Raw genomic sequence first — 25416 nt, 5'->3', positions numbered from 1 at the left:
TGTTCGAGTGAAATGACTTCGTTGAGAATCGAGGCACTGGTGTTAATTCGTTGTGCTAATTACACATTGCAATAATGGAAATGTATTGAATTAATATATGGCAATTAACGATTTATCTACTTATAATAATTTATATTATAGAAACAAAACAGGACGGTTACAGTTGCGATATAATTTACAGCTTTTAAAAGTGGATACCCATATAATATAGGATATATAATAATTATATGATAACTTGTGTAGTGTTTAGGTTTATATGCATGTATGAATGTGTTTGTAGGTGTGAGAAGTGGTGATCTGTGAAGAAGTGTGCTTTATTTAATACATGTACTCAATTAAACCCATTTCAATCACCGTGTATGAGAATGATGACATAATAATGGATTCATTCACCCGATACTTGAATAATGGCAGAAATAATATCAAATATTACCTACTTATTTATAAGAAACTGGTTCTTTTCACGTAGAATACAATGTTTTCGTTTGGCTAATATACGAACACACTTTGTCATGTTAATTCGGCGGGGCATGGTGCATGGTGCATTCACTAAGTAATGTGTACAGTGCAAGACCCTCTTTTGTGCATCTTGCGAGTCTTGTATTCCAGTAAATACAACTCTACAACAATGCCTACTAGAGAATATTGTGCCATTCACATAATATCATCCGGTAATCGTATACGTTAATATTCTAAAATCATTTTTTAAAACTTAAAAAACCATAATGAAAATTATTAAGTCCCTAAGTAGGAACTAGCACTGACGAAATCTTCATCAATCTTAACATTATGTTAATTAAACAACTCTTTTCTAAAACAATACTCCTTTGTTTTCATATAAATACAAATCACAAGAAATAACCACTGTCTTAGAAACACTAGATCTAAAGTTCAAAAACATATCCAACAAGCAACTACAAATACAACATTAGGGTAAAAAAGCAGGGCAAAACCAACAATATACTTCAGAATAACACTACATTATGTATTCATAGTTACTTCATATTATTTGTGAGCCCAAGAACCTGTCAAATATTCACTCAGGCTTATATTTTTTAAGCTAGTAACTTTGTGGTGAAACATAATTAAAAACTATACTTTTTGTAAAATATTGTATATATGAGTTTAAAGCTTGTTACACACGAGGAATGTAATATAAAGGCGCCGCATATCTCACTATATAGCTCATCAGTTCCATACATTCGTTACAGATTGGTAATAGGTATAAGATATCTGTGACGGTCGTAAGAGATTCTATGGCCATGCCCACAGATATTTATATATTATATCCCTCATGTATAACAAGCGTAAAGCAAACTAGTTTCGGACGTAAACGTGCCTTCTTCGGTGTTAATAATAAAGATAGTTTATTTAAGCAGAACAGAGCAATGTGTGCAAAACTATACATGCCATTTAAAAATACATACTGCGTCTTATAAATGAATATTTGTGGCAACACAAAAAATTATAAATGTAATTGTATTGTTTCTAATAATTTTATTAAGATAGATGCCAATTTTTGGGCGCAAAGTCATAAATGTTACATAAAAACATGTTTACCTTTTCAGTACTGCAATTTTGTTTCCACTACCGTCTTAAATAATTATATGAAATTTTTTGTAGGAACATTTTTATTTGCCAACTGACTTTTATTGTAATTTCATTTTTATTATTTAGGCCTCAAAGGGTTATTTTTTAATAAGAAAAAAAATCTATGACCTTAACATTTTTTAAATTTAATAAGTATAAAAATAACATTTAAATACAAACGCAATAATGGTTCCCAATCAGAGCAAAACAGGCTAAATCTATCATTATATTTACGGTATTTTTCGCTAGAATAAGAATTGCAACTTAGCAGAAAAAAACCAGTATAAGGAATATATTACATAAGCGATACGTAAAATTCGGGGCTAATTGTTTCACACGATACAGAGAAATTATATTTTTCTCCACGTTCCTTAGGAAGAACACTGGTATTGAAAGGGTTATGTCTAAAACTCACAATCAATTAAGAATAAAAATACGGAAAAACGTTATTCACAACATGTTTTTGTTTATTAGAAATATTTAACAGAGTGATAACAAATTATAAATATTGACAGAAGCCTAATAAAAGTAAGGTCATCAATTCATTTAAAAAATGTTCTCATCATGCGGTGATATTGAATACAAAAATAAATAACTGTTTATTCAATAAAGTAGAAAGGAAAAGAAAAATAATAGTAAAAAGTACACATTAAACAATAATAATATCAACTTATTTTAAACATGCTAGTAAACACATAGTAGAAAACGTTATTTAATAGTAATAATAATAACAATATTTGGATGATTTGTTTAGCTCCGTTTTTCTTCAAAACACCTCAACCTACCTATATAAACAATCTTAGAATGATGGTGATTTGTTTTTTGGGGTATTATGCCGTGTTGCGCTGCTCCTTCTTTAGCCAACGTTTCGGACAGCATTGCAAAGTCCATCATCAGGGCAGATGTGTAAACACAACATAAAACATGTAAACACAAGCTAAAGAAGGAGGTAGTGCAACACAACATTAGAATGGTTGACTTTGGAGTCTAGTAACAAGTTTATCGCTTGTAAATACCCATTATTCTGTCAAAATGTAGACAAGATATTGCTGTGTTTTACCATTAGTTTCACATAGGAGGTCCTGACGAGATTTTTTTTTTTCAGGGCCTATGTCATCTTCGGTGATTCTGTGTGGAGTGTTTTTTTACGGAAAGAAATGAGATGAAGATCTAAGAAGGAAAAAGGTTTTGAGGGATGGGTAGGAATCTAGGAATTCAGTGTTTCCATGATCGACGGACTTTTGAATTCATCCCTCCCACTGCGGTGTAAGGCAATGTGTCGAGAGATTCCTGCTGGAGATGTAAAAAGGTCTTTCTAATCAGTCTCTCCAAATCCAGTCCGCCACACAGTAGGTGGGCAGACGCATCTGTCGCCAAGAACTAGACAATCCTCACTCTATGAACCCGGGCATCCCTGCTAAATCACCAAACATTGCAAACCACTTGGGGTGACCTATGGCAGAGGTTTTAGTTATCCAATGTTTGGTTTTCAGGGTGGTGATACCTATACCCGCCTCACAAATTGATTATTTCACATTTTTCAAAAAGTTTTTTTTGCTTTCGTTTTCTTATCTCGGGCAAAGCCAGCTAATAATGGCTTCCTACGAGGAATTGCTTGGAGGTTAGGACTTGAAAGAGGCGAGTACTCATTTTATGAAATTAAACAAACTTTAAACATTTCTTCTTTAGAAAAACGTCGAAAAGACTACGATCTTATTTGCATATTCAAAATTATCAACAGTATTACTGGCACACCTGCTTTGTTGCAACTAATCCAGTTCAACATCCCTTCCCGTAGACTCTGAAATAATAAATTGCTGTTCCTCAATCAACACTCCACTAATTATGTTTACCATTCTCCTTTATCCAGAGTTGTCAACTCACCGTCAAGTCGAAGCATTGAATTTTTTGGTGTGAGCCTAAATGAATTTCGACAGTCGATACGTAATATCGTCACCTTAAAGCAATAGTGGGATATCTTAAAAAATGCTGTTCTGAGATAATAGGACTTTTAGGTTTGCGTGAGCTCTAGCAGCATCAAATTAACTAATCTTGCAGATTAATGATATGGTATAAGAAAGGTCAATTATTTAACATCAACACAAAATTGTAATAATAGAAAAATAATTAATTTTTTCATACTAATTTTGACAAAGTATACGTAAATCTGGAAATATCTCACTGTTGCGTGGAGTGTTTGGTAATCATCTCAAATTATCTCAGTGAAGCATAGTAATAATATTACGAGTTTAGATGGATAAATAAATTAATAATTGTTTCTCGGGAGATTTTTTCAATGTGGACGACTGTTTCAGGCTAATTGCTATTAACTATTGCTTAAAATAATTAATAATTCTTATTTCTGCATGTTTTTCCATGCTGTTTATAATCATAAATACATTTTCAACAGTACTCACCCACTCACTCCTATAGTTTGTCAATACGACAATTGATGGGAGTAAGGTGGAATAAAAATGAAAAAAATATATATTTGTGCTTATAAATTTATTTATGAGAAGCGTGATATAATATATGTAACAAAAATAACAGAAAACCTTAAGAATAAAAGTATGTAACAAAATTAACAGAAAACCAAGAGTAAAAAGTAGGTAAGTAACAAAATTTACAGAAAACCAAGAGTAAAAAGTAGGTAAGTATCAAAAATAACAGAAAACCTTTTGAATAAAAGTATTTAATTTTTTTTACAGAAATCTTTAAGAACAAAAAAATAAAACAAATATGTGTTGATTCCCTGGAAACCTACAATGAACCTTCATCGTTATTTTCTTCTTGTACATCGCGGTCTGTATTGGCAGTTAAATTAATTCAAAAAAATTATGAGGTTTTTTTGGTATAACACCACTTTGGCAAAGAAATAAGAAATCACGATTTTTATTCGGCGGAATTGTAGGTGGAACTGTATGTGTATAAGCTGGTCCTACAATTATACTATTCTCATTCCAAACATTCTTTAGTCGCTCTCTCACATTAATACTCTGATTGAATGGATCCTCGGTGTTGGTGCTTTTGTATTTGATAACTGACGGTTCATCTTTAGTGATCTGGAAAATCTTAACTTTATTCCAAATGCATTTATTTTTGTCCGTGATTATTGAGAAATTTTTTCCAGTCTTCTCACATACCTTCTTCTAGTCAATGAAGTCCGTTGTTTCCATTTCTGTTAACTTATAACGAGGTTCATTGTCTTCTTGGAACACGATCATCGCTAATTCCGTTGGAATAAATATTAGGCCTTGTTTTAAAACCCTGACCTTTTCTCTGTCGTTGCAATAATGAATGGAGTCTCTTTCGTTCTCTGAGTGCCCAACAATTAGATATTTATAGGTAATGATTTGAATATCAAGTATTCATAGTGCATGCATGTACATGGAAAATAAAAATTTGTTTTTATTATGTGCCACACAGTTATCAGAATAAAAGATCACTTCCCATTTCCCTCGGCATAGGTCTTTTAAAAATGTGTACACGCAGGTAGACATTTCAATTGCGCCTCTTTTAGCTACACCCTCATGCCGCATGTAACAATGGCCCTGTCGTGTTTTGGTATTGTAAATACAGAAGTTATAACGTTTAACTTGCTCTTATAAAAAAAATAGATATATTGCCATTCGGCAACGGCACAACAGCTTGAAAGTCATAAATGGCAACTACAGGATCATCAGTGGTCTTGGTAATGTTTTTATCTTTTTCTTGTCGAGATAGCTTTACATTCTGAATGTGTTCAGAATATTATTATTTTTTCTAATTTCTCATTTGCAGTACTATAGTTGTAATATACACAAAATGCGCAAAGGTTCTTTTTTGATTTAAAAAAATAAATATTGAATTTGGTATCGAATATTTTCCTGTATGTAGAGTGTGTAACATAGAGATTACCTACCGAGACACACTTCTATTTGTACAAATTGTACATCTTTTGGATATTTGGAGATCCGAGCTGATCTTGCACTACAATAGTGTGATTCCACTCTATTAAAGCTGTTGATGTGATTCATAACACCATCAACTAAATCATCCTTTTGAAGGAAGCTGTCTGTTTTCTTTTTTAATGCAGTGCTTATGGTATTATTGCTTATATCTAAGGTTGCCATAAAAAATCTTACGTACACGTATGTTATGTCCATCTCTCTCAAAAAAAATAACCACTGCTAGCTAGGATTCATGGAATCATAAATATTAAAATATTTTAATCGATCAACTTCCAAAAAGATTCAGAACATTTGTATTTACAATTAGTACACAGTACAGGCTTAATTTGTTTTGCTCTGCATACCTTTCCTGACTTTGCTACATCCTCCTGACCAGTATTCACCTTCAGTTTCTTTATGTTTCTCTTCCAAGATCACCCAACTTGTTGAAAACTATAGAGCTACAGTGAGACAATGAATTTATTTCAGTATTTTAAACGACCTTTTGAAAGCAACAGTGGGACAACATCAATATCTCAGTGTTGCTCTGAGTGACCGAACATTTCAATACTGAGATTTTACTTGTAACACTGGCATTTTTTTTTTACAAAATATCCCAGTAATGCATCATGTAGAGCTCACAATTTTACATCGAACTGCATACTTATCTCAAAAGTGTATTTTTCGAAGATATCCCACTATTGCTTTAAGGTGACGATATGTAATTTTAAAAACCCTTTAAATCTTCTTCGTGCATTGTAATTTTAATTGTCTTGTAACACTTGTAATTGCCTTCCATCTGTACTTTTTATATTATATGTATATTTTCGTTGCTCATCATTCATACATGCTCTCCTTTCTATTTGACTATTTGTCCGTTAATAAATAAAGCTAGTAACCACAATAATATTACACCTGCCCTGGTGAAACAGGAAACGGAAAGAAGGAACTGTGTTAATGAAAGCCATTATCAGTATCATTACTTCTTGAGCTTGCCCTAACCTCAACTCTTGTAGTATCTGAATATTGTTTATTATTTCCCAGCCAGACAGACAAATACTCTTTATTATTTCTTTCACGAGCCGCTCGTAAATATAATACGCCCGTCAACTATATTTCATGCCGTGTAACACTTTTCACAAACAATCTGTAAGCATTTCTACCAAGATTTCTACTTATCTCAAATGTTTTCTTGGAAATTGCAGAGGCAGGGTTACCAAAACCTTAAACACGATAAAAAAACTATATTTTGTCATCTGGGCTCAACATTAAAAAATACCAGGGTTCTATCTCCATCTGCACAGAGAAAACTTACTGGTGTGAAATACTGTTAATTTATTAAAAACCTGGTAAAATTATAAAATTATTCATTTTCCTGTTAAAAACGGTAATGGAGGCCTTTGACGATTGAATTGACCGAGTTTTTTTTTTTTTTTATAGTGAATACCTCACAAGAGTCCCAACTGCTCCCGTCTGGAGCCAGTGAGACTATGGCATCCCCAATTGGGGGATGTTGTGAGGCTGAAGGTAAGTGGGGAAGGGAAAGAGGAAGGTGGGGAAGTACCTGGCTATTCAGATCTAGTCACTAAACACGGCTAAAGCCATTTGGAGCAACGTTTCAATTCTGAATGGTGGTCTTACACCAGGGCGATACTGGTAGTATCTTCCACTCTGGAACGTGCCGCAAATATACTATATATTATTTTAATTAATTAATTGTGAAATAACACAAATTAATCAAATAAAATTTATTTGCGCACGCCGGGTTCGAACCCGCGACCTTCGGAATGGCAGTCCAATGCGTTACCACTGGACTATGCCGGCCGTCAAAAGTGAGTTCCTAACAAGTAAAAATTGAATGTTTTACGAGGGCGGCGGAACACGTGTTCATACAAATATTGATATTGGCATACTGATATTGTCGCATTCCGTCATGGTATTCATAAGGAAAAGAATACTTGCTCTCCATATATTCTGAATGACTAATATTTTAACATGAAATTGGCATGATATCACTTGACGTTACCCAACCACACCCGGTGCAGTCTCAGTTGTGACTTTTTACCATGCATAAATCGGACCTAAAGTATTCTAAATTGTTTGAATGTGGACATATTCAAACAACAGAACAGATTGTAGAAAAATGTCCCTTTCATCAGTTTTCCAGAGGCACATCCGTGATAAACCAAGTGTCTCCCGATGTCCTAAATTACCGGCTGAATAATCTCAGCATCCCACTGACCATTGCCAACTATCCCCCACCATAAGAAGAAGAAGATCATTTCAGGGTGTTCTGAGCTATTGATTAAAAATGTGAAATGTATTTGTTGTTGTTTTAAAGACAAACGTTCCCGGGTTACGAATAAGTTGTCAATGTTTGAGAAGCTACTACTGCCTTTTTTATAAGCGGAAAATGTTTTTTGTGCAATTATGAAGGATTTAGCTGCCAGAGTAATTGAGTCCACGATACCTCTTTGGGTAACCCGCGCATTTGTTCACTCAGCCACTTACCGGACGAACAAATATTGTTTAGTTTTGACAATGAAGATATATTCAAAAATTTTAGTTTAGGACAACTGAAAAGGCAGCCGCTTTAGCTAAAACTGAGGAGACAATTTATTTTTTTGATTGGACCTTATTCAGTTCAGTTTTTCCGCAATTCTAATCAAAGTAAAATTTAGCTAAAACCATACAACTTTCTTTCTTTATCACAAATTGTTACAAAAAAAATACCTACCTAAAATGGATGTGAAACCTAATCAATTAATTCGGTTACTGGGCTACTGGGCTACTGCACCGGGAATAGCTTTCGTAGTGACAACCCTGTCAGCGAATGCAAAAGTGTGCGTGTGACCGTGAAAGTTTTCCCTCGGGTCAGTGAACCCTCTCCCCTCCCCGCTCTACTCAACTTGCCCCCCCACCAACCCCCGGTACATTTCCGCGGGCCCAAAACAATATCCGTTTATTTTGTATTACTGTGATAAGTTCTATTCCGCTGATACTTGTACTAATAAAGTTTAAAAAAAAGAAAAATACGACATTGAAATCCGCTCGATAAAATATAGTGGATAGTATAATGTGTGCTAGATTATTGCAAAGAGGTGAGAATATTTTAAGTTGTATAAATATATACCCTAGTTTTTAATGCCTAGAAGAAAATACCCATTTCGTAGGTTTCGTTGTAACTACGATTTCTTCAACGTATTTACCTATCCAAAAACGTTAAAATATTTTCACTTTTTTATTTCGTTCAATTAATCTTTGAATTACTAATTTTGCAATATTATTATGTTTTAATTTTAAATTTATTATCAAATTGGTTAATTAATGAGGATTTGGAAAGGAAAACACTTTACAAAACTTCCAACAACGTTAAAATATTTTCACTTTTTTATTTCGTTCAATTAATCTTTGAATTACTAATTTTGCAATATTATTATGTATTAATTTTAAATTTATTATCAAATTGGTTAATTAATAAGGATTTGGAAAGAAAAAGCCTTTACATATTTTTTTTATCAGAACGAAAATATAACAAAAACAATCTTAAATAAAATAACTTTACCGCGATTTTTCAGAACATGTTTTCAATTAAAAATAAATTCTGAGTAATATTTTTTAACTGCTGTTTTTTTTTTCAGGAATAAACTGTTTGTTAAACTCTTTTTCGAGAAAAGATAATTTACAAAAGTTTATTCCTAATAAAACAACAAGATCTTAATAATAAGATATTAAAAAATTTAATGTATACCATTTTTACCTTTTATTATGAAGATTTACACTATTGTGGGCGTAATAAAAATAAATCAAATTAGTTTTTACTTATTGTCTCCTAACAATCCTTTCTCCTAACCGATTGACAGACCCAAGTCATTGAAAGTCACTTTCATTATCATTATGCTTTCACAGAATTTCGCATAGACATACAAATTGGTAGACTTACCCTAACTAAAAATCTGGATACCATTTCGATGAGCTGGAAATAAACCACGTGACCATATTTTGTCACCAGGAGAGTTTGAGAACGCATTGAACAAACTACGACATGATCAGCGCCGAGGAGCACACATTGAAATTACCAGACCATGCGCAGAAAATTAAAAGTTCGCTAAAGTATGGCAAAGGGTTATTGTGGAACTTTTCTAAGCAGGATCTGAATGTTCGTGTTTAAACAAACCGCCTGACGTAGCGACGCTAAAATGAGCGAGATGAGCAAATTATAGCGCACTTGTAAAAAATTCGAACCTTCTTTTACCCAATTTGGGATTTGTAGCTAAATTTTTGACGCAGCTAGCAATTTGCGCACTATTGAAAAAAGGGACTAGTGATTCGTATGCAGAAATTATTTTCCAGGACTAATTAGTGATTATTACAATGCGAGTTGCCTGTATACTGTCAGATTCATTTATTAACAAAACGCGGTAATGCCGCCTCCTCATTCCTCGGAACTTGTTTTCCTTTCTCTGACTGGCTTGACTATCAATTTAAATGTCTATGTATTCATCTTAATTACCATAAAGACAACTATTTATTTCATTAATCTTTCCAGTAACTATTTTTATATAGTGGAATAGATCTGATTATTGAGCTAATCCCCAAAACCGCTGAAACTGTTTTATTTACATTGAAGACAATTTTAACTCAAACAAAAAAAGTAAAACAGAAAAGACAGACTTGGCAGACCTAAAATAGGTTCTTAGTGTTGGATTAATTTGATAATAATAGTTTGACGGCCGGCGTGGTCTAGTGGTATACGCTTTCGACTACAGATCCGAAGGTCGCGGGTTCGAACCCGGCGTGCGCAAATAAATTTTATTTGATTAATTTGTGTTATTTCACAATTAATTTATTTAAAATAATATATAGTATATTTGCGGCACGTTCCAGAGTGGAAGATACTCTCAGTATCGCCCTGGTGTAAGACCACCATTCAGAATTGAAACGTTGCTTGAAATGGCTTTAGCCGTGTTTGGTGACCAGATCTGAATAGCCAGGTACTTCCCCACCTTCCTCTTCCCCATCTCCCTCCCCTCCCCAATACCCTCAGCCTCACAACATACCCCAATTGGGGATGCCATAGTCTCACTGGCTCCAGACGGGAGCAGTTGGGACTCTTGTGCGGTAATACTGTAAAAAAAAAAAAAAAAAAATTCAAAAAAAAAAAAAAAGTTAACTTGTCACACAAACCGATTTTCTTATTATTATGTCAAAGTATTTCGTTAACAAAAACAAAATGTCTGTTAAAATGCAGTATTTTTAATCTACCCGTCGTGAATGTGAATGGTTGTCATTTATAGTAGTGTTGGGTTAGGTTAGGTTAGGTTAAATTGGGATATGTTAGGTTGGGTTAGGTTAAGTTAGGTTAGGTTGGGTTAGGTTAGGTTAGGTTAGGTTAGGTTAGGTTAGGTTACCGTCCTGTATTCTAAGGGTGACCGGATAAATCATCAAAATGATAATTCGTCACATCTTTAAAAAGTCATATAAAGTCATGGAAAGTGATGAAACAAAAACCTTATTAACTGGGTTAAGAAGGTTTGGTTAGGTTTAAAATCTTTTTAATGACTTTATATCACTTTTTAAAGGTGTGTTGAATAGTCACTGTGTTGAGTTATCATGGAACCAATCTAAGATATAGTGCCGACGATGATAATGATTATCTGACCTAAGAAGCCGCAGAAGTCAGCATGTTTTTATTATTTCTCTATGTTTCTGCAAAACTTGATAAAAGCTATAAAATTTATCTTACTATGATTTCCTCCAGCCTTTACTCTTTTTCCTTTGTTTCAAATGCATTCACTGCATCGACTACGGTATTAGACTGATGGCATGATCATTGTTGTGCATAGTTGATGTCGGCGGCTTGGGGTCGGGTGTGTCGAGTGTCGAGCGCGTTGACCCTCCTTTGTGTTAACGTACCCACCCCTCTGGCCCGGGGGGTGGGGGAGGTGGGGGGGGGGTTGCTAGTGGGACAAACACGCCATCCCGCGACGGAATTACCAACCAGGTACAATGCATCTACCCCTATTATATAACAAAAGAAATTCATAATACAAACACGGAAATAGATGTAAGTTCAATTTAGTTCACTCGTTTTGAGAGAAACGGAAATATTTATATAAATATATAAACACGAACAAGTTAATTTTTGTTTATGATTGTGTATTACCCAGCACAGACCCGTAAAAAATCACGGAATATTTTAATTCCAATTTTGAAAAAATACAATTTTAATAGTGATATTTTAAGATATTATATAACAGGTAGACACTTATTTTGCCGCTTCTCTGGATTATATTTCACGTTATTACTTTTAGTTTTGAAAAGTACACTTGAATTCAAATCATTTTTGAGTTCATTGAACCAGAATTCTCGTAGGAATAACTAACACACATCACAGGCAACCGACAAAAACGTATTTTTGGGTTTTTTTTTAATGCATATACATATAGCTTACAAGTAAATGATTACGTAATTAATTAAATGTATATAATAATGAAATAAAAACCTACGAAACCTAATAATAATTATAATAATAAAAGTGTTTATTCCGGTATGTGGGGAGGTTAGTGCAGTCCCACACATTCCATATAGAGATACAAAAAAATATATGATCAAAAACAAAAAACAAAGAAAAAAAACAGAATAAATTGAAAATAAAATAGAATAAAATGATAAAATTAATAGAATAATAGAAAGTTGAAGCCTTTAGGGAGCCGTGACTATATTAGGCGCTAGTATTTTTCTCCAGTGTGCGTCAATGCTGGAGGATGGAGTGAGGTGGGCTTCCATAGTGAGGATATTTCCAGAGCTTCTTATCCTTTCCCTCATTTCTGTCATCCTGGATCTAATAAGGGCTGCATATCCGGGAACTCGTCCCTGCGTGAACATACGGGAAGCGCTGCAGTATCTGGTGAGACAAAACATTGTACAAATACGTATACATGCATACGTAATAATATATACAGAAGACAAGTTTACAAAATAAAGCCATTCAAATTATACTGAAGAAAAATAGGTTCACGAAAGTCAAGGAAATGTTGAAGGAGGTAAATCTATTAAATGTGTAAAATAAAGTCGCTATCCGCGTCTGTCTGCTTGTGCTCTTAGTTTTTCTAAACTACGCAATGGATTTTGATAGAGTTTTCACCAAAGATATTAGAAGAACGAGATATGCTATGTTGGCCGCCGGACCGTAGCCGGAGTACTACCTAATTAGGGTACTTTGAACGGTATCGGGACGTGTACGCACAGAAATCTGTTCTATGTATTAGTGCGGATACCTTAGCGCAAGCGAAGGTGTGCAGTAGTATTGGTGAACAAAACCGGCGACACTCGGCAAAACAATTCCACTCAGTACGAACTGCGCATAGCACATCTCGTTCTTCTAATATCTTTGGTTTTCACTATCATTTATAAAATTTCTTCCGGAAGGTTTATATATATAATAAATAAATAATACATGCATATTGTATTTATAGAAAGTCATACTTAACCCAATATATCTCTGCACCGGAATGAGATACGGACACGAATTAAAGTCGATGTAATGTGGTTTTATAACAGTAACATTGTGATATACAGTAGTGAATGGTGGAAGAAGTTGGAGACGCCCGATGAAGACATTAGCAATAGTGAAGCATTGCGGGGTTCACTAGTATTTTAATATCTTGGCATTTCACAAAATTATTTACTCCATACTTTTAGGAAAATATGTTGCAAAATGAAACATTCTTTCAATCGTTTATTAGAACACGTCCAAAATTGTTATTTCCATTTAATAACAATCACCCACAAAGCTTAAAATAACCTTAATATTTAATTAATTGATTTTTTAATGCATATTATGAAACATATTATTTTGTTTGGCTGAAACCAATTAGAATATTTAGTCTACGTTAATATTGCTGGATGGTTTTTTTTAAGGAAAGGAAGACGCGGACGTTCTGGGACGGAAAAATGTATGAAGGTTGGGTAGGAATCTAGGGTGACTAGGAGTAACGGACATATAAATATATCACTCTCACTGCGGTGCAACGCAATACGTCGAGAGACCAGTTAGAGAGGTCAAAAGGTCTCTCCAATCAGCCACTCCCGATCTGGCATGTCACGCAGCTAGTGGGCAGGCGCATCCTGAACCACCAAATGTAGGGCACCCACTTGACCTATGGCAGAGGTGTTGGTTATCGAATAAATGGTTCCCGGGGTGGCGGTACCCAAACCCGCCTCCCAAGTTTCCTATTAAATCATAAGATTTGTCAACATGTAAAGGGTTGTCCAATAAGAGATGTTATTTTTATATTCAAAGATACTTTTCCCGTTAAAGATCAATGGTTTTGTTGCTTGTGTGGCACGTAGCGTAGTTTTGTTGAAAGTGAACGTTGTCTAGATCAATAACATCCAATTCCGGCCATAAAAAATCATTAATCATCTCTCAATAGCGCAATCCATTCACCGTAACTGTTGCTCCAGCCCCATTTTCGGAAAAGTAAGGTCCAAGGACTTCGCCGGACCATAAACCGCAACAAACAGTCACACGTTGAGGATAAAGAGGCTTTTCAACAATGACTCTTGGGTTTTCCGAGACCCAGATGCGACAATTTTGCTTGTTGACGAAGCCACCGAAGTGGAAATGGGACTCATCACTCAAGATGATTTGCATTTAATTCACTCAAGTGAATTTTAATAATTTCAATGCGTTGTTGAAGCGTGTATCGTTCTATTTTTATTAATGACGTAGTTTCTACTTGTCAAATGTTAAAAAATGACAGCTTCAAAAATAACATCTACCGAAATAGCGGGCTTTTTAAAATAACACCTTTTATTGGAAAACTCTATACTTTAATTTTATGTAACATTTTTTTTAAATTCAAATAAGGTATCATAAAATTTGGCCAAATAAACATCACTATCTCAATGACAATTCTTTACTTTAACTTGTCAGTCAGATAGGTAACATAAGATCGAAAAAAAACGAATTATAAACACAATGATTTCACACTGTAAAAATAGTCGAGACTGAACCATTAAAATGGCCAATATCTTGAAACGGAAACGGGGCGTCCAAACTAATTTACAGATAGACGAAATGCTAAACAGCACTTCGCTACGCACAATCATTTAACCAAGGAATAAACCACTTCTACTCAGCCGGGTACCAAATCTTGCCACATTTCAGACTAATCCCCATTATTTCGGATAGAAACGGGCCACGTCACATGAAAATTTACTGTTTGCCAAAACTAATGAAAGCTTCCTGGCGATATCTAAATAACTAATCTAGAACAGGTATTCATTGAGATCGATATAACCTGTTGCCAACCGAATTTATATTTAGGGTAACCAAGAGAGAATAATCACAAGGGGGGTAGTAGGGCGGGTTTGGGCGAATCCACCCCCATCGCAGAAGATTAGAATTTATATCTCGGTCTGCGAATTACACCAAAAGGGTTCGTACTGCGAAACGTACATTAATGTGTCTAGATTTTATTTATGTATAACTTGTTACAATTCCTATAATAACCATTTGAAACCAAATTTACGAGAGTATTTTTTTTATTGGAATACCGCACAAGAGCCTCTACTGCTCTCAACCCTATTCCATCCCTTATTGGGGTGTGGGAAGGGAATAAGATGGGGGAGAAAAGGAATATACGGAAATTAGAATCTTGGTTATTCAGATCTCATCACTAAACACGGCTAAAGATATTTCCATTCTCAATGGTGGTATTTCACAGGGACGATACTGACTGAAAATCTTTTAAAAATAAGCACCTATAATTATATTCTAATCTACACATTGCAATCCTTTAGATTAGTTGGTACACAGTATTTTTCATTAGAGTTGATTAAAACATCACCATAGTTCTCACGGGGATAATCTAATGGCAAGAGAAAGAATAAAGTACAAAGCCGCGTAGGAACTGCTCTCGCGTATTTAATATTTAGTTACTGGCGGCAAGCTGGTAGAACTTGCCAGTTACTAAAAATTAAATACGCTAGAGCCATTCATGTATATTATACTTTAGTCAATGGCTAGAGCAATTCCTAGAGCCCTGTTTTTTTGGGGAGATTAAAAGATTTAAATGTACAATATTTCCTTTATTTAGGCAAGAACATCTGTTGTGTTTATTATTATCTATCTCAATTTATTTTCAAACTGAACAAAACTACAAGTTAATTTGAAATGCTTTCTTGTTGCAGATGGTTCCAAAAATAACCGAATTCAAAGGAATTTTTTGATTTTGAAATTAAAGAACTTTTGTAAAATGTCTGTATCTTCACCTTGCAGAATCCCTTGGTTGCGACGTGTCAGAGCGATAAAAGCTTTGGCTCCGGGCCCATAGGTCACGGTTACGAAACGCCACGAGATTTATTAGAGTTAAATGAATTTCTCCTAAAAAAATTTATGTTTATACTTCTTTCAAGATATAAAGATATATAATCGAAATTGTGAACATCCATCTTTCAGAAACATTGCGCAAAACGTTGTTTTAAATGACTACTTTCATTTTTTATGAAAAATGATTTCCAATAATATTATTTCATTATCCTATAAATTTTTAATCTGTGAATAATTTGACTAGGTATAATGAAACTAAATAAATTAGAAGTAGATATGGCCTCTGTGTTAAGTGGTTTCGATTCTTGGCTACAAATCCTTGTGTGCGCAAATAAATGTTATTTGTTTTATTTCAGAACTTATCTATTAATTAAAATAATGTAAATTATATTTGTGAGACTTCTCAGAGTGGTAGATACTTTCATTATCGTCATGGTGAAAGACTACCATTCAGAATCTAAAAGTTGCTTGAAAAGGCTTTGACTACGTTTGGTGACCAGATTTGTATTTATCCACCTTTCTCTACCCCATAACTTTCATCTCACTACTACCTTCAGCCTTTTAACATTTTAATATTTATTGGGGATGACATAGTCTGACTGGCTTCAGATGATTAGGAACAGTTGGAAATATTGTGTGGTCCTCAAATAATAAAAATACTATTTGAACTATTTCCACTGACCGGAAAAATCTCTATAATAAAACCATTGTCACCAATAATTTCCATAATACCTCTTGATTCCTGATAGGCCTCGGAAAGGCTAGTGAAAATGTTACTAATTATGTTCTGAAAACAAAGTTACTTCGACTTTACCCTAAATGCCTATTTATACCTATTTAAACCACCCAAGTTAAAATTTGTCCTTACTTCAGATACACAGACATACGTAAAACGTATCAATCTTTGTTTTTAATGACTATGTCACAATTACATTATTTAATAAGTCAAAATACGAAAAATGTGTTTTGCTCCATCTTACAGTAGTCAAGGAAACATTATACCTTATTGTAACAAAAAAAAACATTTATTGTTATTGAATAGGTCCGGATTTATTTATTTATTCATTTTTGGGAAATCAACAGTTTACATTTTTACAGATTGTACATAAGTAAAATAGCCAAAATAAAACCAATTACGGATTACCTCCTTGTGACTTTGCGTAAGACAGCATTAGAAGAAATAATTAAATTTATGAGAAATGTGAAGTTATAATTATATAAAATAAAAGAATTGTATAAAATAATAGAACAAAATAATACAACAAAAATAACAAAAATAAAGGGAAAAAAAAAACTAAAATTTATATAAAATAAAAGATTATCGATACATTGGTAACCATAAGAATACAAACAATATTGTGCATATAAATCATATCATAACCATAACCATAAGAAGACAATGTTGTGCATATAAATCATACCATAACAGGATTATAAATATATAAATACTAGAAATATAAACATCAGAAACATCAATTCAAGAAACATCAGTGAAATACTCTTTTAAGGTCATTTTATATTTAGTAAATTCGCAATTGAAGATGTCGATATTGAATAATATGAAATTGTAATTATTACATATTCTGTTCAGGCAAGAATTTTGAATTTATATGAAAGAGGAAAATAAGATTATGATATTTCTATGATTGAACACAGGATGTGAAGAAAGTCAATTTCCCTTTCCCATTTTCATTCGCTTTCGTCATTTAAATCCGTTGTCACTTTAAAAAATCACATGAAATAGAAAAAACAACGGTTGTAAATATATATTTGTTTATTTCGTGTGAAACGCTGTAAGGCTATCGAGATACGTGCTGCATATTATATCTGTTTATAGTATGCCCATTGTTATATATTGTATTAAAGAACAATGCGTGTTATTTCCCGGAAAATCATAGATTCCATTAGCTACATAATATGTGCGTGCTTTGTCCGCGGAAGCGCCGCAACAACAAGGCAGCCAGCAATCTCCTGACAATGGAGCATTATTACGTACGACTATTATTACGCCATATCATTACGGGAGGCAGAGCATTGGCTTCAGATTTTCTACTGTGATAACTTACAAAACTTAGCGTAAAAGCTTTGAGATATAACAGCTTGAAAACTGTGTTATTTTCATTAGTTGAAACCCGTCAATAATGAAAGAGAAAAGTAAGAAATTCAAATAAACGAAGCTGAACAAAGTAAAAAAAAAACTATTAAAATTCTTCAAAGTCATCAAAAATGTTGTCTAATGTTATTTAATTTTATATACATCCTGTGTTAACCCTTTCACACCTTTATTTAAAACTGGCAGTGGTAGAACATATTTGGTGCTTGGTATCAATTGGTAGACTTATTTTTATAAAAATAATTTTTTTCCATACTTTAGAAGTTATTACTATTTTAATATGAAAGAAAATTAGGCCTCAGAAGGTGTGTTTAACATACAGAGTCATCGACTATGAACACAAAAATAAGTTTTCAAAATATAAAAATTGCTACCGCCAAAATTAGTAACAAAAGTCCAATTAAAAAAAAAGTGCGAAGCCAGTTATAAATTCAGTTTATTCCAGGTTAATTCAGCCTAGATATTGAGGGAAAAAAATCGTGTTTAAATTAATACACTGTCTGAAAGTGTTAAGGGGCGTACTTATCTTACTTAACACAGAGATTCCAAACATTCTCAATGTCCAATTTTAATTGACTATGAAAAAAAAATTTTTGGAGGCGCCGGGTATCGATCCCGGTACCTCTCACATGCTAAGCGAGCGCTCTACCATCTGAGCTACGCCCCCGGTTGATAACATTATGCTTTATCTCGATAATATTCAACTCTTAATTACAGCGGTATCGTTTTTTTGACTGACAAGGTGATATCGACAGAATGCAAACAACTTTCTCTCAGAATTCCACCATTGCAAATTTAAACAAATATATTTTGAAATATGAAGTATTAAAACACCCAAGAAAAGGTGATGAAATTAAAGGCGTTATTATTTTATTTATAGACATCCCTGATTTACTGAGCTTAATCTCCTTCAACATACCAACTAGAACTACTCGATCCAAAATTATTTTTAATTGCAACAATAATATCAGGACTGACTCATCTAGATACTCGCTTGTACCTAGATTGCAAAGAGATTGTAAATGTGTTCAACTGCGCGGCATAAAGTTACAAGAAGGCTATAATAAAATACCTCAATAATAATTATAATCAAGGTAAGCATAAAACTATTCTTATACATGTATTCTATAAGTAATATATATGTAATTAAAAATCAAATTTTACTTCATGATTCCTGTTTCATTAAACTATTAAAGACAGCTTGTTTCACAGAATTTGATCAATTCATCAAATTTCAAAGTTGATTTTGAAGTTCTGTGAAGGTTCTATTAAAATTATGTTATTATTTCAGTTTTGTGAAACAACTGGCCAATATTTATGTAAGAACAGAACTTGAATAGAACCTTCACAGAACTTGACATTCGATGAATTGTTCAAATTCTGTGAAACAACCCGTCCTAAGTATATTACATGATTTTAAAAGCCCGTAAGGGCGTGTAATATAAATAAATGTGTTCATTTCTATTATACACTATAGGTAGTTCAACTAGCACATAAATTATAACAGAAAATGTAGATTTTCCCATCATAATATCGGAATAAAACTGTATAAAAATCAAATAGCCACAGGACAGAAACACGCACTATTATGTAGATAAATCATTTTTTATTCGAAAAGTTTATTTCCTTGGTTTAAATTTTTGACGGATTTCGTAATTTTTCTAGTTTGATCTAAATTTATAAATATTTTCGTCTTCACAAATCCTACAATAATAATAGTTTCATGTTTAATATTTTATACATATAAACAAAGTTACTACACATTGCTCTGTAACTACCTCCATAGTAACTTAAGTACTTAATTTGTGCTCTTGTTATTATATACAAATATTGAACTCCTTGTACCTTGAACTGTACAAAAGCACTCTCTATTATAACTTGAATTGTAACTGCTTAACCCGTTCATACTCAGTTTGTTACTATGTTACATAGATTTATTATTGTACTCCTGAACAACAATGCATGAATAAATAGATAAATAATCTATACTGACGAAAATCGTAAAATTATTTTAACATCCCGTCGTTTTTCACGGATCTGCGCGAGTATTTAAAATAATTCGCGTACTATCTTTTTACGTTAAAATAAGACTCCATCTACAAGAACAGACGTGCCAACGTACTAGTTCTCCCACCCGATCAAAAATTCAACCCCCTGCGTATATAATATAATACACGTGCACGGCACGCACCCCTCTTGGGTGGGGTGAGGGAACCGCCTATCCGGCTGCCGCCCCCAGCTGCCTCCCTCGCTGGCCCGCTGGCCTTGACACGCTGAGCGGTCTAGACTGGAGGCTGTTGAACCCGCCCACTGCCGAAAACTGGGAGAGGGCGCGTCGCCACCCCCGCCCTAGAGCTCCACCCGCCCTGGGCCCATTCCTACCTACGTCCGGGCATTGATTCCACCTCCTTCCAAGTATGAGTCATTTTGTATCTTTCGCATGAGAAAGAGTTATGTTTCTTCATAGAAAGAAATATATCATATTATATTCTGAGACAATATTATATTAATATAATTAAATTTATATATTTCGAAAGTTTATAACGTTGTATTTCTCTTACGAAGTTTATGCGTTTTTACAAGGTTAACAGCTAAATTTGATAGTCCATAGATAGATGGCCTCCGTGTAAGGCTCTCGGCAAGTCGAAGGTCGCGGATTCAAATCCCAGCGAGCACGAGTAAATTGTATCTGATTAATTTATGTTATTTCACAAGATATTCATTTAAAATAACATATAGTTTACTTGCGGTACATTCCAGAAGGGAAGACATTAATAATTTTTTTTTAATAATTCACAAAATACGCTTAAAAAAATGTTTATATAGTAAATTTGCGGCACCTTCCTGAGTAGAAGATACTCTCAGTATCGCTCTGGTTTAAGACCCCCCCATTCAGATTTGAAAAGTAACAAATGTTTAAAACCTTTAACGTTGCAAAATCACAAATATTACCTAGAATAAACCAGAAGTAAATAATATCTTTCCAGGGGGTGGCATGATATAATATATAAAACCACCCCCGGTCGGTGGCAAGGGGGGTGTTAGCTGGCAGACTGAGTCGGTCTGTAGGTCGACAGGTCTCCATGGCAATACGAGGGGGAGGAAGTAGTGAGGGGTGGCTGGGGAGCAGGGGAGGAAGGCCGATGAACTCGGTGTAAATTTTTAAGGGATGCTTCTACATTTGATAAAATAAATATTAATGTTGTATTGTACCCAAAGCATAGGAACGGTACTTGGTAAAGTAAAACCTTCTTGAAAAAATAATCACTATCGTAAAACAATTTACAAATTTGTGAGAATTCCACACTATTTGTTTAATTGGTTTTCTTAAATTTAAAAAAACACGTGTACGAATAAAATAGGTTGTCGTCATCCAATTTATGATTATTAGTAGTTACTTAGTCATTTGCCGCTAGTAGTTACATTTTTTTTAAATGTACATAGTTAGCAATATATGACCACAGAAACAGATAACGTAACTACTTTAAATGTTTTATAGTAAATTACAGAATTTGTTGCATAAAAAAAACTTTTTAAGTTGAGCCCATCGTGTAAAATAAAAACTGGTGGAAAAATCATCTTACACTAATGCTAGTTAAATACAATTTTTTCCATATTATAAAATAGTCGTCGGCACAAAAAATTCTATTTGTGCAAAATTATACGAGGCGTACAAAAGTTTTTTTTTTGATTCAGCTCTTAGCTATTCTGCTTTTAGGGAATATGGTTCTGAATTCATTTATCTTAATAGGTGTTCATTAAATGTTTTAATATTTTTTGAAAATACATTTTGGTGCTTAAAAATAATTGAATTTTGCAAACAAGCAAGAAGGAGAGGACTGGACAGAGTGGTGATCAATATAGTGGGAGACAGCGGGAGAATGGAGGAAGGAAGGAGAAGGCGTTTTCCAAAAGCAGTCAGATTCGCAATACTTGAAGATAGGCAATTGTCCGCAACCTTAAATTAACAGAACCGGAATCTTCCCACGGGGTATCTAGAATCTTCGATCGATAAAGGTTTTATCGATAATATCGCTAACTTATCATCGCTCCCGAGCTTGACTGCAGATCTTTAATGAACAAAAAATAGTACGCAACGACTAAGTGTTCTTAATTTATTCGACTTGAACTGTTGTTTGTACGTTAGCGATCTGCAGTCGTGCTCGCGAACGATAATAAGTTATCGGCATTATCGATAAATTCTTTTATCGATCGACCCTGCTAGATAACCAGGAGGTCGATTGATAAAGCCATATTTCAATACGATAATGACGAAATTCATCATCTTTTGTTAGCTAGCGATATTTTTGTCCACGGTTTGATAAACCGCAAATTTTTGCACGGTATCCAAGATGTCAAATTTTCGAAAATGTCCTTCGTTATGCAAAATAATTGGCTTATTAGTGAATGGAGGTCAACTAACTAAGCTATTAGAAATGAAAGGAAATTGTGGACACAATCCATAGACTTAATTAATTTATCCAAGGGTACGTATACATTTGCGAACCGAAACGCGAACCGTTCCATGAATTACGGGAAAGGAACGAATCAACTTTAAGCGTCGTTTCGCGCCATTTGCGGTTGCTTCGTTTCTTTCCAATAACTTGAGGTTCAGTTCGGCAGTTCGGCTCACAGATGTATACGTAGCATTAGACGCGATCGATTCCGCTCCAACTTTGTAGAAACAAAAGTTGTTAGTCATAACCAAAGACGTCATGAACTAATGAACTCCCTTTTTATTGTCAAATAGTAGATAGAGGTGGACTGCCAATGCATATTAAAGCTATAATTTCAATCGGACAGTTTATTAGTATTTTTTTAATGATGAACTAATGTTTATAAGACAAGGTTTTATACATAGCACAAAGGATAATAAATTATTATAAGCAATAATTATTCGCCTAAAGAACTAGTACATATTGGATTATTTGGCGTGTTGGAAATAAGCCGACGTAGCTCAGTGGTCTAGAGCACCTGACCGGACATCAGAAGGTGCGGGTTCGATATCCGTCGGCGGCATTTATTTTTACTCGGGAAATATTTTCAATTTGTATTGATATTTCAGGTGACTAATTATTGCTTATAATAATTTATGTCAATTTTCATTGTGATTTTTGGTCTGTGTATCAATCATCGCAACCGTGCTCGGGAAATCGGTATAAAATCGTCGGTAGTTACGCCTATATTATGAAGGCATCGATTTCATTGAACAAAGATTATAAGGTTATCAAAAATGATTCTTCATTAAAGTTATTTTTAACGTGAATTTGGTAATGTGGCTGATGTACGAAATTCCAAGACAGGCAAACTATTTACCACGATGCGAAATTGTTTTAGAGGGGTTACTTCCGTTCATTCGTACACTATAAGTTCAGTTAGTAGGCTGAACCTTTTGAAAGTTCAACCCCTCACAGATGAACTCTCAAGCACGCTATTTCTACACGATATACTATGATTTTTTTTTAGATAAATTTATGAATTTAGTTTAGTTTAGTTTAGTTTTCTTTGGTTTGGAGTGCTCTTCACAGACACTTTAAAGCTAACTTTATTTATTACTATATCCTGATGAAGCCTTAGTTTAAGGACGGGTTGTTTCGGAGTATTTGAACAATTCATCAAATTTCAACGTTAATTTTCAAGTTCTGTGAAAGATTTTTTCAAGTTCTGTTTTTTATTTCAGTTCTGTCAAGCAACTAGCCTACAGTGATATAATAACAGAACTTGAATTGAACTTTCACAGATCCCAGAAATGAACGATGAAATTTGATGAATTGTTCAAATACTCCGAAACAACCCGTCCTAAGTGAAACTGGTCGATGTGCGAAGTAAAAAATAAAGTTATCACTCCAGAGATTAAATCAAATAAAACCGCCAGCAATGATTAAATGTAGTTCAACGCTCCCCATTATTATCTCGCATTTAACTAAAACAAAGCAGGTTTAATTGCTCCACTATATATATTTTATATGCTCCTTTTGTTTCTGCCGGAGGGGGGCGGGGAGTCACGCATTGCGTCATCCCCTACAACACCACCCCCTGACGTGAGACCGGTGGTGGCCAAACTACCCTTACACCAGTGGCGTAATGGCTGTGAAGTCAGAGTGGGGATTTGCCCCGCGAGTCAATGAACCCGCCACGGTAGGCTACGCTAGATAGTCTTTACAACTCTCAGGGATTCTCAAAATAGGGATCTCAACATTCACAACCACCTGGGGACCCGATGCTCATTCCAAGGACCTGCAAAATATTGTTAATCAAACGATGATTCAGAAAATTGTTGTTTCTCTTCAAGTTTAATGGATTTTCCAATAGCCTTACAGGATAATTGGATGAAGATTAGATTGAATGAAGTAACCTGCTAGCTTTAATGATTCTACATAGTCTGCGTTAACCCGTTAACTCGTTTATGCACCGAATTATCATTATATTAAATGAAAAACAATTTAAATATAAGTGTAAGTGTCTGTGGGTGGCTTCATTTTTTATAAAAATCTACATTTTCATTCCGATATTTGATGAAATTTCGTACACTTTCACCATCAAAACAAAAGGAAAATCAGTGTTTACATTTAGAAAAACCACCCATACTCTTTTTCCACCTCTTAAAGCAGAACTTTGATACTTATTGACGAAATTTTGCACGTTTGACGTTCAAACTAAGAGAAAATTACTTTGTACATCTGATTTCAAAAAAGTCTGCGAAAGCCAGTGCTACGCTGGAAACTTCTGTTCCCATTAGGTGCTTAGTATTATCAAAGTAATAAAATATAACTATTTAACAGAAGAATATTATTGTTGTCAACTGACTTACGAATGCTTCTTTTGTTGACATTTTTTTTTTTTTTTTCGTACATTTGTTACTAAAATTTAGTTTATTTTTGTCGACCGGTCACGAAATGACCGTGTCATAAACTTTTCTTTTTTAGGTTTAAATTTAATTTTATTATTATATTAAGTTTACATATATGTATTGTTTTAAATGATATAATTGTTAAGCTGCACATCTTGATACAGGAATGCCCTAGTGAAATGTGCAGAGTACGTTTTTTATGCTAAAAAATATTTTTTTTAATAAATAAATGAATAAAAAAAAATTTAAAAAAAGTATTCCAAAGTTACTCCTGAAACTCCGTTTCTTTTTCTTTAGATTAATCCTTCTACCTGCAGTGGTAATATAGGTACTATTTTTTTATGGATGTTATCATCATCATTTTCTTGCAGAGTTGGGTTTGGGATTCAAAGATTCAACCAAGAGCATTTATGCGTTTTAGTCCTGTGCTAATTCAGCGACCTCAGTCTATTGCAAACCCTCTTCCACTGCCGCCATAAGTAAAAAGAAGCTGGAAATGTTCAATGGTCATCTTCTGATATTCGACACCTTTCGTATTTATCAGCCTATTATAATAAAAAGTACATCAGAATGTGACCATTGAAAATGTCCAGCT

At 33.9% G+C, this 25416-nt stretch overlaps 1 protein-coding gene and 1 non-coding gene across 2 annotated transcripts in view; one reads left to right on the top strand and one right to left on the bottom strand.

The window, feature by feature from the left end:
- Positions 1 to 25416, top strand: part of LOC149422204 (uncharacterized) — a 386407-nt gene that overhangs the window by 12710 nt on the left and 348281 nt on the right. The window lies entirely within an intron of this gene.
- Positions 18566 to 18638, bottom strand: TRNAA-AGC (transfer RNA alanine (anticodon AGC)). Its single transcript has one exon. It is a non-coding gene; the product is annotated as a tRNA-Ala (tRNA).

Source organism: Hesperophylax consimilis, chromosome 7, assembly GCF_061612785.1.
Source record: "Hesperophylax consimilis isolate HC1 chromosome 7, BYU_Hcon_1.0, whole genome shotgun sequence".
NCBI lineage: Eukaryota > Metazoa > Arthropoda > Insecta > Trichoptera > Limnephilidae > Hesperophylax > Hesperophylax consimilis.
Note: the sequence above shows the minus strand (reverse complement) of the source record. Positions and strands in the feature narration are given on the sequence as shown.